The sequence below is a fragment of the Hevea brasiliensis genome, chromosome 1 (genome assembly GCF_030052815.1).
Source record: "Hevea brasiliensis isolate MT/VB/25A 57/8 chromosome 1, ASM3005281v1, whole genome shotgun sequence".
In the NCBI taxonomy this organism is placed as follows: domain Eukaryota; kingdom Viridiplantae; phylum Streptophyta; class Magnoliopsida; order Malpighiales; family Euphorbiaceae; genus Hevea; species Hevea brasiliensis.
This window is the reverse complement of record NC_079493.1, coordinates 81,811,163-81,824,115: the sequence shown is the minus strand read 5'-3', so window position 1 is coordinate 81,824,115 and position 12,953 is coordinate 81,811,163. Positions and strand designations below refer to the sequence as shown.

General features: G+C 37.6%; 1 non-coding gene across 1 annotated transcript; it reads right to left on the bottom strand.

The window, feature by feature from the left end:
• Positions 1–10,830: 10,830 nt before the first annotated feature.
• Positions 10,831–10,937, bottom strand: LOC131169991 (small nucleolar RNA R71). Its single transcript, XR_009140940.1, has one exon. It is a non-coding gene; the product is annotated as a small nucleolar RNA R71 (small nucleolar RNA).
• Positions 10,938–12,953: the final 2,016 nt, after the last annotated feature.

Genomic DNA, 12,953 nt, shown 5'->3' with positions numbered 1-12,953 from the left:
TTTAGAACCCACTATGGCCATTATGAGTTCTTGGTTATGCCATTCGGGTTAACTAATGCTCCGGCTGCTTTTATGGATCTGATGAACACTATCTTCAGACCATAGCTCGACCAGTTTATTGTGGTATTCATAGATGATATATTGGTCTATTCGAGGAGTGCAGAAGAGCATGATAGACATCTGCGGATTGTACTACAGACTTTGAGGGAGAAACAGCTATATATCAAATTGTCGAAGTGTGAATTTTGGCTGAAAGAAATATCTTTCTTGGGGCATGTAATATCAATAGAGGGCATTAAGGTAGACCCAAGTAAGATAGAAGTTGTCCTTAATTAGAGGTCACCCAGAAATATCACGGAGATTCACAGTTTTCTGGGTTTAGCTGGATACTACCGTAGATTTGTGAAGGGATTTTTTCCATGTTGACATCTCCATTGACCAAGCTGCTTAGAAAAGATGTGAAATTTCAGTGGACGGATAAATGCCAATAGAGTTTTGATGAATTGAAGAAATGTTTAACTGAAGCTCCAGTCCTGACTTTACCTACTCCGGGTAAAGAATATACAGTTTCTAGTGATGCTTCTCACAATGGGTTAGGCTGTGTATTGATGCAAGATCGAAATGTCATTGCCTATGCATCACGCCAGCTAAAACCGCATGAGAGGAACTATCCGACACATAACTTGGAGCTTGCAGCTATTGTGTTTGCTCTTAAGATCTGGAGGCACTGTTTGTATAGGGAGAAATGCTACATCTACACAGATCATAAAAGTTTGAAGTATTTGGGCACCCAGAAAGAGTTGAATTTGAGACAGAGGAGATGGTTAGAGTTGATAAAAGACTATGATTGTCTAATAGACTATCAGCCAGGGAAAGCTAATGTTGTGGCTGATGCCTTAAGTCGCAAGACTATGGTAAGCCTACGGGTTACTCCTTTGTCTATGGTACATGAGTTAAGATCATTACATGCCAGCTTAGAGATTAATGATGAGGGGCAGACAGCAGTTGCATGGCATATACAACCAGTGTTGATTGATCTGATCAGAATGGCTGCTCAGAATGATGAAAGGTATCAGAAGCTATTGGAAGAAGTCAGGCAGGGTAAGAAACCAGAATTCTCAATAAGAGATGATGGTATACTACCACACCAGGGCAGAATGTGTGTTTCTAATAATGTTGATTTGAGGAAGATCATTTTGAAGGAAGCACATGAGTCTCCTTTTGCCATGCACCCTAGTGGCATAAAAATGTATAGAGGGCTAAAGGAGCATTACTGGTGGATGGTATGAAAAGAGATGTGGCAAAGTTTGTTTCTAAATGCCTAACTTGTCAGCAAGTAAAGGCAGAACATCAAGTATCAGCTGTGTTGTTACATCCACTACCAGTACTAGAATGGAAATGGGAGAGAATAATGATGGATTTTGTGATGGGACTTCCGAGGACACAGAAGAGTCATGATGCAGTATGGGTCATTGTTAACAGACTGACCAAATCTGCTGATTTTCTGCCAGTCCGGATGGACTACAGTTTAGAAAGACTGGACAAGTTGTACATTGATGAGATAGTAAGACTGCATTGAGTGCCAGTATCCATCGTATCTGACAGAGATCCTAGGTTCACTTCTAGTTTCTGGGGTAGTCTTCAGAAAGCCCTAGGAACTAGATTGAACTTCAGCACAACATTCCACCCACAGACCGATGGCCAGTCTGAGAGAGTAATTTAGATCTTGGAGGACATGCTACGGGCTTGTGTGATTGAATTTGAGGGCAGTTGGGATACACACTTGCCTTTGATTAAGTTTGCTTACAATAACAGCTACCAATCAAGCATTGGGATACCTCCATATGAAGCTTTGTATGGCAGAAAATGTAGAACCCCGTTGTATTGGGATGACGTGGGTGAAAGAAAGATGATTGGACCCGAAATTGTTCAGCAAACTGAAGAGAAAATCAGGGTGATCAGAGATCAACTTAAGACTGCATCAGACCATCAGAAGTCCTACATTGATTTAAAGAGAAGGGATATTGAATATGCAGTGGGTGAGAAAGTATTCCTCAAGGTTTCTCCTTAGAAGAGAATTATGAGATTTGGCAGAAAGGAGAAACTGAGTCCTCGTTTCATTGGGCCATATGAGATTCTAGAAAGAGTGGGTCCTTTGGCATATCAATTGGCGCTACCTCCAAAGTTGGAGAAGATACATAATGTCTACCATTTGTTTATGTTGAGGAGGTATCGATCAGACCAATCTCATGTACTACTAGTAGAAGAAATTGAAGTGAATCCAGACCTCACATATGAAGAAGAACCCATAGAGATTCTGGCTTATGAGGTGAAGCAGCTACGGAACAAGCAGATCCCGTTAGTAAAAGTGCTGTGGAACCATCATTCGGGCCAGGAGGCTACTTAGGAACGAGAGGAGGACATAAGGAGATAGCACCCATAGCTATTCAGAGATTGATACCAGGTAAACTTTCGAGACGAAATTTATTTTAACTGGGGGAGAATTGTAACACCCCTATTTGCATAGCCTAGTATATTTCACTACTCCGGTGACCGGAGTCAGTCTGGAAAATTAAGGGGATTAGAACCATACTTAAGACAACTAAATAAGCCCTGAACACAAATAATTAGTAATTGTCAATTAGTTAAGTATAAATAAGAAAAACAGAACATAAGAAGTTAAATGAGCCGAGAGTCACAGCGATGGGCGACCTTCTCAAGAAGGATTGCGAAGTCAATTTAAACTCAGATTTCGAACTGTAAAATGTGACGCCGCGGTCCTTAGGACTATTATGAACATAGTGGAAAAGAGAAAATCACGAAAAAGAATTGTTAAGCCAGTCAAATAATTAGGTCAGGGAGCCGGAAGAAATATTGAATTATTTGCAAATTGGGTGGAACCGTCGAGGGGGAATTTGGTCAATTGACCCTGAGAGCTGACTCCTGACCTAACTGTTAAATAAAATCAGAGAAAAGAAAATTTCGGGATCAAAAATTAAATTAAAGAACTAAGGAAAAATAAATGAAAAAAAGAAAAGAAAAAAAAAAGTTAATTACATCACTTTTATGACATCAAAATGATGTCAAAATTAATTTTTAATTTCCCACAATTTTTGACCCATTCAAATACATAAAGTAAGACCTAAAATACATAAAATTAAAACCAAAAAAATTTCATTTCTTGCTCCAACCAGTTCGGCAACCTCACCTTGTTCCCACCTCCATTTTCAAAACTTCCATGAAAGCTTGGGCAAAGCTTGAGTTCATCCACCTAAACCCTAAATTCCCCAAAAATTCTCTACAACAACTTGTTATCCTCACTTGAGGAGACATTAGAAGAAGGAAATAAAGAAGAAAAAGAAAAGAAGTGAAGAATTGAAAGTCAAGTGGAGGTATGTAATTTAACTTGAAAATTTTAGCTTAATTGTTGTGTTTATGGCTTAATGAACCAAGAAAGTTACTTGAAATGAAAAGAAAACAATTGATGAGGGACTATATATGAATTCAGCCAGCAGTAGGTTAGGGATGAAATGGGTGTTTTTGATGCAAATTATGAATTAGTTAAGTATGAATGAGAGTATAAATATCAAATATGCATTTAGAATACAACAAATGAATTAAACATGGAAGTTAGGGTTTTGGACCTAGGGTTTGGGAGGCAAAAATGTGAAAATAGGTCAAATGGTGTGTTTGACCTTGTTTGAAATGAAAATGGTCATTTGTGACCAATTGAGATGTGTTGGAAGTGTTAGAAGTGAGTTTAATTTCGGACTGAAAATGGCCATGCTACAGGCAGCAGGACCAAGGTCACTTTGAGGGACTAAAACTAAAAATTTACAAGTCCAATTGGTGTGAGGCCAATTGAGAATGAAAATAGACACAAAATGGAACATTTTTCATCGAGGAATCATGCCCAAAATGTGACCAAAACCTAGTGAACAAATTGACCAAATCCGGATTTATGCAGTCTGACCTGTACAAAAAGGACTAAATGAACAGTATTTGTTCATTTGGCCATAACTTGGGCTAGGCAGGTCTAAATGACCTGAAATTTTACCAGCGGGCAGCTGAGATATAAACCTAAAACTTTCATGAAGAACACAAGCCCAAATTATTCCCTTAACCAAGTCATTTGGCCACCCAAATTTGGTGACCTAAAACTGCCAGAAGCAGTTTGGTACCCAGAAATCTGGGTTAAGTCCAATCTGGCAGCCATGATTCAAATGGCTATAACTTGAGCTACAAAACTCCAATTGGAGTGATTCAAAAAGGAGAATAAAGTTAAGACAATAGGGAACATTTTCTATGAAGAAAGTTTTGCCAAATTCTAACAGAAAAATAACCAATGGAACAGTGCAACTTAAGACACCAAAACTAAAAATTTGCAAATTTGCTTAAAAGACTTAAAATTTGAGTAAACAACCAAAACTAACAAATTTAGTGACCAAAATGTGGTATGTGGGTGAAGTTGGAATTTCTATACCTATTAAGCTTAGAAAGTCAACAAATTGACTTGAATAGTATTGTGAATAGTAACCCCGAAACACAAATTTTAAAGAACGTCAAGTTTAGCACATTAGAGCTAAGTAAAAGTGAATTTAAATTTATTTTTGGATTTATGCTAAGTTATGGTACTAAAACACTGTGAAACTGTGTGTTTCAGTGGAAAGGAACACCGGGAAAGAACCCGAGGAATCGAGTCACGGCCAAGAGGCGACTCACTTAAGGTTTGTGCACAACGTATAATTTCTGTAAATTATCTTTTACATATTGTTTTGAATAATTTGAAATATTGAATTGTGACATCATCGTGATGAAATGTTTATTATGCTTTTGATTTAAATTATTGAAAGTTATTTGTGTATATTTGAGATGGCATAAATGTTTAGTAAATTGTTAAGATAAGTTTTAAAACCACAGTGTCATGACCATATATTTAAACACCTCACTAGCATGACTAGTGGGGGTAATCAGTTTCGAATTTTGATTCCTTCTCTGGCTGAAGTGTTGAGGTGTGTGCCAGTAGAAGAAGAAATTGAATGGATATCCATATATTTGAGCTAGTTAGCCTTGTGATGTGACTTCTCCTTAGCCTCTAGCTATTGAGATTATATTTGTTTCGAATGGGATGATATAACTGTGGGTTTTATAAAATTGGTTTTGATACTTCGAAATGAAATTGTTTGGATTAAAATCTCATAATTCTTGTTTTGTATTTAATTCTCATGTTCAGTCCAATTTTTGAATAAATATGATTTAAACTCTGCATAAAGATTATTTTAGTATGTTGTGCACCACCGAGTCCTAGTACTCAGCGATAGCTGTTATTGCTATCGCAGATATAGAGACTAGAAGAGCAGTAGAGTGAGCTGCTGAGGACAGAGGAGCTACCTGCTTTGAAGTTATCGGGTATAATTTATACCCTGACTGTAAAAATTTATTTTGATGTATGTAATGCATGTAAATGTATGGACATGTAAAATTGGTCTTGAGCAGCTTGTATAAAGTTTGTAATAAATTTTAGTTTGAATTTCTTTTAATGCAAATTTTTTTAATGATGTATATAAATTATTTTATCTTTAATGAAATATGGATGAAAATATTTTTTTTTAAATTGAATGAAATTGATAAATGGTAGTTTGATGATTGTTGAATATTGGAAATTGTGGATTTGAATTTTTGGAGATTGATAAATGATGTTGAAATTGATTGTGAATTTGAAGAAGTGGTTGAAATAAATAATTGGAAGTGCTTTTTACAGGAATTTGAAGAATTGTTTTCTCAAAATATAGACGGTACTCTACCAAAATTTCTATAAAATTTACGGAAAAATAAAATGGGACAAAAATTTTTACTAGTTTTAAATCTTCGAATAAATGATTTTAATACCTATTAGAAAATGCTCACCACTTATAGAAGTAAGAAAATTATTTTAAAATCCCTTGTAGGGTACTTAATGAGTTATCGGTAGGTGAAGTTCGGTTGTTCATTAGGTATTCTATGGGATCACGTTATGCCTTACAGAGGGGATCACTTTTTGAATCACTCCATTTGGAGTTTTGTAGCCCAACATATACCTATTTTCCTAAGGCTGGCCGGATTGATCCAAACCCAGAATTCTGGGCATTTTGTGGATACTGGCAGTTTTTGTGGGTTGACTGCAGGTGACTTTTCGAATAGGTTATGGTTAGAATTTCAGTTTGTTTTCTTCATGAAAGTTGTAGGGATATGTCTCAGCTTTCTATTGGTATAAGATTCAGGTCATTTGGACCTTCCTAGACCAAGTTATGGCCATTTAAGTAACTACTGTTCATTTAGTCATTTTTGTACAGGGCAGTGTGCCCTAATCCAGATTTGGCCTAATTGTTCACTAAGTTATGGTCATTTTCTGGGCATGATTCCTGAATGAAAAATGGTCTATTTTGTGTCTAGTTTCATTCCCAATTGGTCTCACACCAATTGGGTTGGTAAATTTTCAGTTTTGGTCCCTGAAAGGGACATAGGTCAAGCTGTCTATATACTGGCCCTAACCAATCCGAATTGAAACTTGGTTCTAACAATTCACACATACCACAAATGGTCACAATTGACCATTTCTCAACTCAAGTAATGTCAAGAACATCAATTGACCAATTCTCAACTTTTTCTCTAATTTTTCAAAATGCTAAAAACCCTAGTTACACATTTGTGTAATTCAATGAAATCAAAGTGTACATCTAATGTCTATATACTTCATTCAACCTAAACAACCAATCAAACGCCTCAAAATCATTCATTTCAAACCCTAACATAAGCTAGCCAAAATTTCCTTTTTGGTCCCCCAACAATTGTTTTCTTTTGATTTAAGTTAACTTCTAAGTTACTTACATTAAAAACATAAGTATTAAGCATAAATTTTCAATTCAAACCACTAACCTTTTACTTTGAAGTTCAATCTTCACTTTTTTCCTTTTTTTATTTTCTTTCCTTCTTCTAAAGCTTCCTCAAGTTGATCTTAAAAGTTTTTATGAATTAGTTTGAGGACAAAGTAGGTTTAAGTTATTGAAATCAAGCTTAGAGCATGCTTTAATGGAGGTTTTTAGTGAGAGAAAAATGGGATAGAGAGAGCTACAGAAATTTGGAGAAGAAGAAGAAAAAAATTTATCTTTTTAATTTTGTTTTTATCTTCATTTATGCCATAATTGACTTAGTCAAAAATTTGGGTAAAATAATTTTAATTTTGACATATTCATGATGTCACCTAATGATGTAAGCATGATGTAAATACAGTTTTCCTTTCTTTTTCTTTTGCATTTATTTTTCCATTAGTTCTTTAATTTAATTCCCAATTCTAAAATTTTCTTTTCTCCGATTTTATTGGACAGTTAGGTCAGGAGTCAGCTCTAGGGGTGAATTGACCAAATTGCCACTCGCCGGTCTGATCTAGTTTGCAAGTTATTCGATATTTCTTCCAGATCCCTGACCTAATTATTTTACCTACTTAAAAATTCTTTTTTATGATTTTCTCTTTTTCACTGTGTTCGCAATAGTCCTAAGGACCACGGTGTTACATTTTTCGATTCAGAATTTCGGTTACGATCGACCTCACAATCATTTCCCGGGAAGGTCACCCATCGCTGTGACTCCTGGCTCATTTAACTTTTTATGCTTTTTTTTTCTTCTTTATACTTAACTATTTGGAAATTACTAATTATTTGCATTCAGGGCTTATCTATTTGTCTTAGATGTGATTCTAATCCCCTTAATTGTCCAGACCGAAACTAGTCACCGGAACAATAAAATATACCAGGCTATGCAAATAAGGGTGTTACAAACGCCATGGTAGAGGAGTTGAAGGATCAGGCGGCCACTCATAAGTACTCATGTTTGGATGCGGTTATGGCCGAGCTGAAATGGTGGTTGATGTAAGTGATCGGCCCTGAGGAATATGAGCTGCAACTCTTTGACCTTAGCCCCAGGATCTATATAATCTAGATCTTCAGTCTCTTAACTTTGGTGATCTCACTAACTTGTTCTTTGTGCAGGTATGGAGGGAGGCAAGAGTGCAAAGGAGAGCCGTAAGCAAAAAAGGGAGCTCGCCCAGAAAGTGCGGGAAATGAAAGTTGCTGCTGCTGCTACTCAGACGCCAAGGCGGGACTTGGTAGAAGTATTGAGCTCTTCGTTTCGACCTATAGAGCAGCTAGCCTCAGAGGTAGAGATCATTCCTTCTCCACCTCGATAAGTCGAACTTCCACCTCCACTAGTCTCTTCAAGCGTAGAAGGGGGGCCTTCCCGACCAGTCGTAAGGACACTCTCTCGAGGTGCTCAGGTCCTTTTCCATTCTCTGGAAAGGAATCGTTCAGTTCAGGATAATCCTAATTTAGCCAAGGTCCTGGGTGCCACCATCTGTTTTCAAGAAGATCAGAATAGATTGGCTCAGGATAGCATTGACGATCTCTAGGCTCAGACAATGAGCTTGGGTTTGGAGAATATTGCGAACCAGCATATGATCAGGGAAAAGGCCCATCTCTTAAGACAGGAGATTCTGAAGGAGGTCCAGGACGCAGTGATACACTTGAATTGTATAGATGTTTTTAAGCACATTTGTATACTATCTCAAAGCATTTAGGTAAGTAATCTCATACATAGTAGTTGATTTCATTAGTTTTTGTAATTTCTATTGTCAAGTCCTTAATTCCATGTTTTTTGCATTATTTCAGGTGTTTGGGTGAAGCCCTAGAGTATAGGAGTGCAAAAGAAAGCTTGGAGAGGGCAAGAGACTGAGAATTGCTGCTGATACAAAGTACATGGGTCGTGTAAGCAAAGCCATAGACCTGTGTAACTCTCTGCCAAAAGAAAGCCAAGAGAATCAATGGAGAAACACAAGTAAACGAGTCATGTCATTGGACTCGTGTAATCTGCAGGGACCCGTGTAAGTCTCTGCCAGGTACAAGCTTGAAGAACTTTCTGAGAACAAAAGTACACAACCCATGTAACTAGGCCCGTGTAGCCAGTGCAGACCCGTGTAAGTCTCTGTGCCAATGTAAGGCTCTGCAATTCCACTCCAGTAAGTTACACGGCCCAGGTCCGTATAGTGACACACGGGCCATGTACCATGCGACAGCCAGTTTTTAAACCCGAGTTCACACTCTTGTTTACACATTCAAATCAGCCTCCTAAGGCTTTTTGGACTCAAAATGACCTAGTCCTAGAACAACTATTATAAATAGAAGCAGAAAACATCAAATTAGGGGATCGATCCTTTGACAGCACTTTTTAGGAGTTTTAAAGAGACTCACATTCTGTACTCTCACTAGCCGTCTTAAGGAGAAAATTATTAGTATCAAGAGGAGTTTTCCAGCTGAAGTTACAAGATCAAAGCTACAAACTCTCTTCGGTTCCTTCATTCCATCTCCTTAAATGGATTTTTATTATTTTATTTCTTCTATATGATTTCTTTTTACTGTCTTTACCTTTTTATCATGATGTTTGCTGAACTCATGAGTGAGTAGTTTTCATATTCTAGAATTGGGAGAGTAATGCTTGTAATCATTGTTATGGATAAACATTAAGTTTTATTTATTAGATTTGAGATTTGTTCCTTGATTTAATTTCTTGTGATCTTAATGCATGCTATGTGCCGGTACCCACTTAGTATTGATTGTAGATATTAATTGAAGGAGTGAAAGGCGAAGATTAATATTAGAAAATCAAGATCTTGAACCTAGGAATTCTGACCTAGACATAGGCTGATACCTTTATGGAATTTCAAAATTGGTCAAAGACCTTAAGGGATTTTAATTAATTTGATCGCCACGAAAGTTGGGTTTAAGTTAATTAGAATACACCCTAGGTGCCTTGAGAGAGGACTTAGGATACCTTAGGACTAATTTCCATCAAGGCAAATGATTCTCAATCCAGTAAATAAACAAGATAACATCCATAGTAAGATTCAAGTGTAAAATCTTAATTCCGGAATTATTTCAAAATTGATTACTTCATATTAAGTTTATCATTTTAGTGTTTTAAAATAAACAACTTTCATTACCTCATTGTTTGATAGCCTATGCAGTCAAAATTACTTGTAGATTGGTACTTACTAATCAAATTCCTCGTGGAAATGATACTTTACTAATCACTTTATTACTTGTTAGCGATCCATGCACTTGTGGGGTTAAAACCAGTGAAACAAGTTTTTGGCGTTATTACTGGGGATTTTGGCTTTAGTAATATCAAGCGATAGGCAATTTAGCTGATTTAGGCAATTATATTTATTATCTAATTTGATTTGATTTGTTTTATTTCTTTTCTTTTTCTCTCAAGTGCCCAATCTGGTATTTGACCAGAACAAGGCCAGAAGAAGAAATTTTAGACTGTGATCCAGAGATAGACAGAACTCTGAGAGCCATCAGGGGGGAAAGGAAACATAAAGAGCATGATTAAGAAGATCCTGAAATTCCAACCATGGCCGATAATAATGACAGACCAAGACTCTTGAGAGACTATGGAGCTCCATCTGTCCAAGGATTTCAGCCCAGTGTCACCAGACCCATAGTGGAAGCCAACAACTTTGAGTTAAAACCAGCGTGGCTTCAAATGATTCAACAAACCCAGTTTGGAGGTTCACCAACAGAAGATCCACACTATCACCTCCAGTGCTTTCTTGCCCTATGTGACACATTCAAGATGAATGGAGTTTCTGATCAAGCCATAAGACTCAGAGCATTCCCATTCTCCCTTCGAGACAGAGCAAGGAAGTGGTTACTTTCTCAACCAGCTGAAACATTCACCACTTGGGAAAACCTCACACAAGCTTTTCTAGCAAGGTATTTCCTACCTGCAAAGACTGTAAGACTAAGACTTGAGCTCAACACCTTCAGAAAAAAGGAAGATGAATCACTCTATGATGCATGGGAAAGATATAAAGACCTGCAGAGGGAATGTCCACACCATGGGATAAAGGATTGGCTACTAGTGCAAAATTTTTATAATGGGTTACTACCCTCTACAAGGAGCACAATTGATTCAGCTGCAGAAGGTGACCTAATGGAGAAAACAGTGACACAAGCACTTGAACTTCTAGAGAGGGTTGCATACCATAATTATGAATGGTCAAATGAAAGAGGAACCGCAAGGAGAACAGTAGGGGTCCTGAAAGTGGATGCCCTAAGCATGATAAATGCTCAATTTGATCAGCTCACAAAGAGACTCGATAGAATGCAAGCCAACATAGTTGGTACAAACAGTCAACATGAGGATAGCTATGGAGGAGGATACATGAGTTCAGAATATAACAATTTCAATGAACCTCCCACAGAACAGATGAACTATGTGAATAATGGAGGAAACTTCAACAAGAGATAGCCCAACAATCCATATTCAAATACTTACAACCCTGGATGGAGGAACCACCCAAATTTCTCATGGTCCAATAAGCAGAATCAACCAATAAACAAGCAATAGGGGTACAAACCACCAGCACCCCTTGGATTTCAGAACAGAGGCCAAAACTTTGCACAACCACCACTACCTCCTCAACCTCAGTAACTTGAACCGAAGATGACCATGGAATCCATGATGGAAAGGTTCCTAGCAGCTCAACAACAACAGAATGAATTGATTAAATAGCTGACTTCCAGAATGGACCAACTTGCTATCCATAACAAGATTCTAGAAAATCAAATTGCTCAGCAAGTAAGTTCTTCAAGTAAGGCTACTAGTAAACTGCCTATTCAACCAGAGATGAACCTAAGGAAGCATTGTAAGGCAGTTACATTGAGGAGTGGGAGAACTCTAGTACAACCAGAGGAAGAACCAACAGAGGAAACCTTAGAAAAATCTGAAAGCCAAGCAGAGAAAAAGGAGAAAAAAGCCAAGAAAGATTAGGAAGAGGAAGCAGGGAAGAAAAAGAAGTTACCAGAGCCATACCAGCCTCCCCTACCTTTTCCTTAGAGATTTCAAAAAGCCAAATTGGACAAGCAGTTTGGGAAGTTTTTAGAAGTTTTACAGAAACTTTATATCAACATTCCCTTCACTGAAACACTCTCTCAGATGCCATCCTATGCCAAATTTCTTAAGGAAATTCTGTCAAAAAAAGAAAGCTGGAAAACTATGGGACAGTAGCTCTAACAGAGGAATGCAGTGCCATAATGCAAAACAAATTGCCTCTAAAATTGAAAGATCCAAGAAGCTTCTCCATACCCTGCCTCATTGGCAATAAGAAAATAGACAAGGCCCACTGCGATCTTGGGGCAAGCGTGAGTTTAATGCCTCTATCAATATGTAAAAAGCTGGAGATTGGAGAATTGAGGCTCACGACAATCTCATTGCAATTGGCTTATCGATCTGTTAAATATCCTGTGGGCATACTTAAGAACATCCCCATCAAAGTGGGCAAATTCTTCATTCCAATAGACTTTGTTATCCTTGAGATGGAAGAAGATGTTCAAATCCCTATCATCTTGGGAAGACAATTCTTGGCAATCGCCAGAGCCATCATAGACGTCAAAAACGGGTGACTAACCCTCAAGGTAAGAGAAGAAGAAGTGGAATTCAACTTGTTCGACACAATGAAACACAAATTCGAACCTGATGAATGCTTCAAGGTTGACATAATTGATAAACAAGTTAAAGAGAAATTTCATAAGATACATCCTAAAGATTCTCTTGAAGCATGTATTGTGCACAGCCACATAACGATGATGAAAACACAGAAATAGCAGCCTGTGCACAATAGTTAGCAGCTCATCCACCCCTGCCCTTAGCTAAGGCTTCTGAGATGGAGAAGTTGAAGAAAGAACAAACCAAGGGTAAGCTCCAGGAAAATGCCAAACAGGTAGAGCTTAAACCTCTTCCATCCTCACTAAGGTACGCATTCCGGACTTAAACTCCAAATATCCTATCATAATCAATGCTAGCCTATCTAAGATTGTCGCAAGGGATTTTGCGGTCGCCTGGACGATCACTCACTGAAG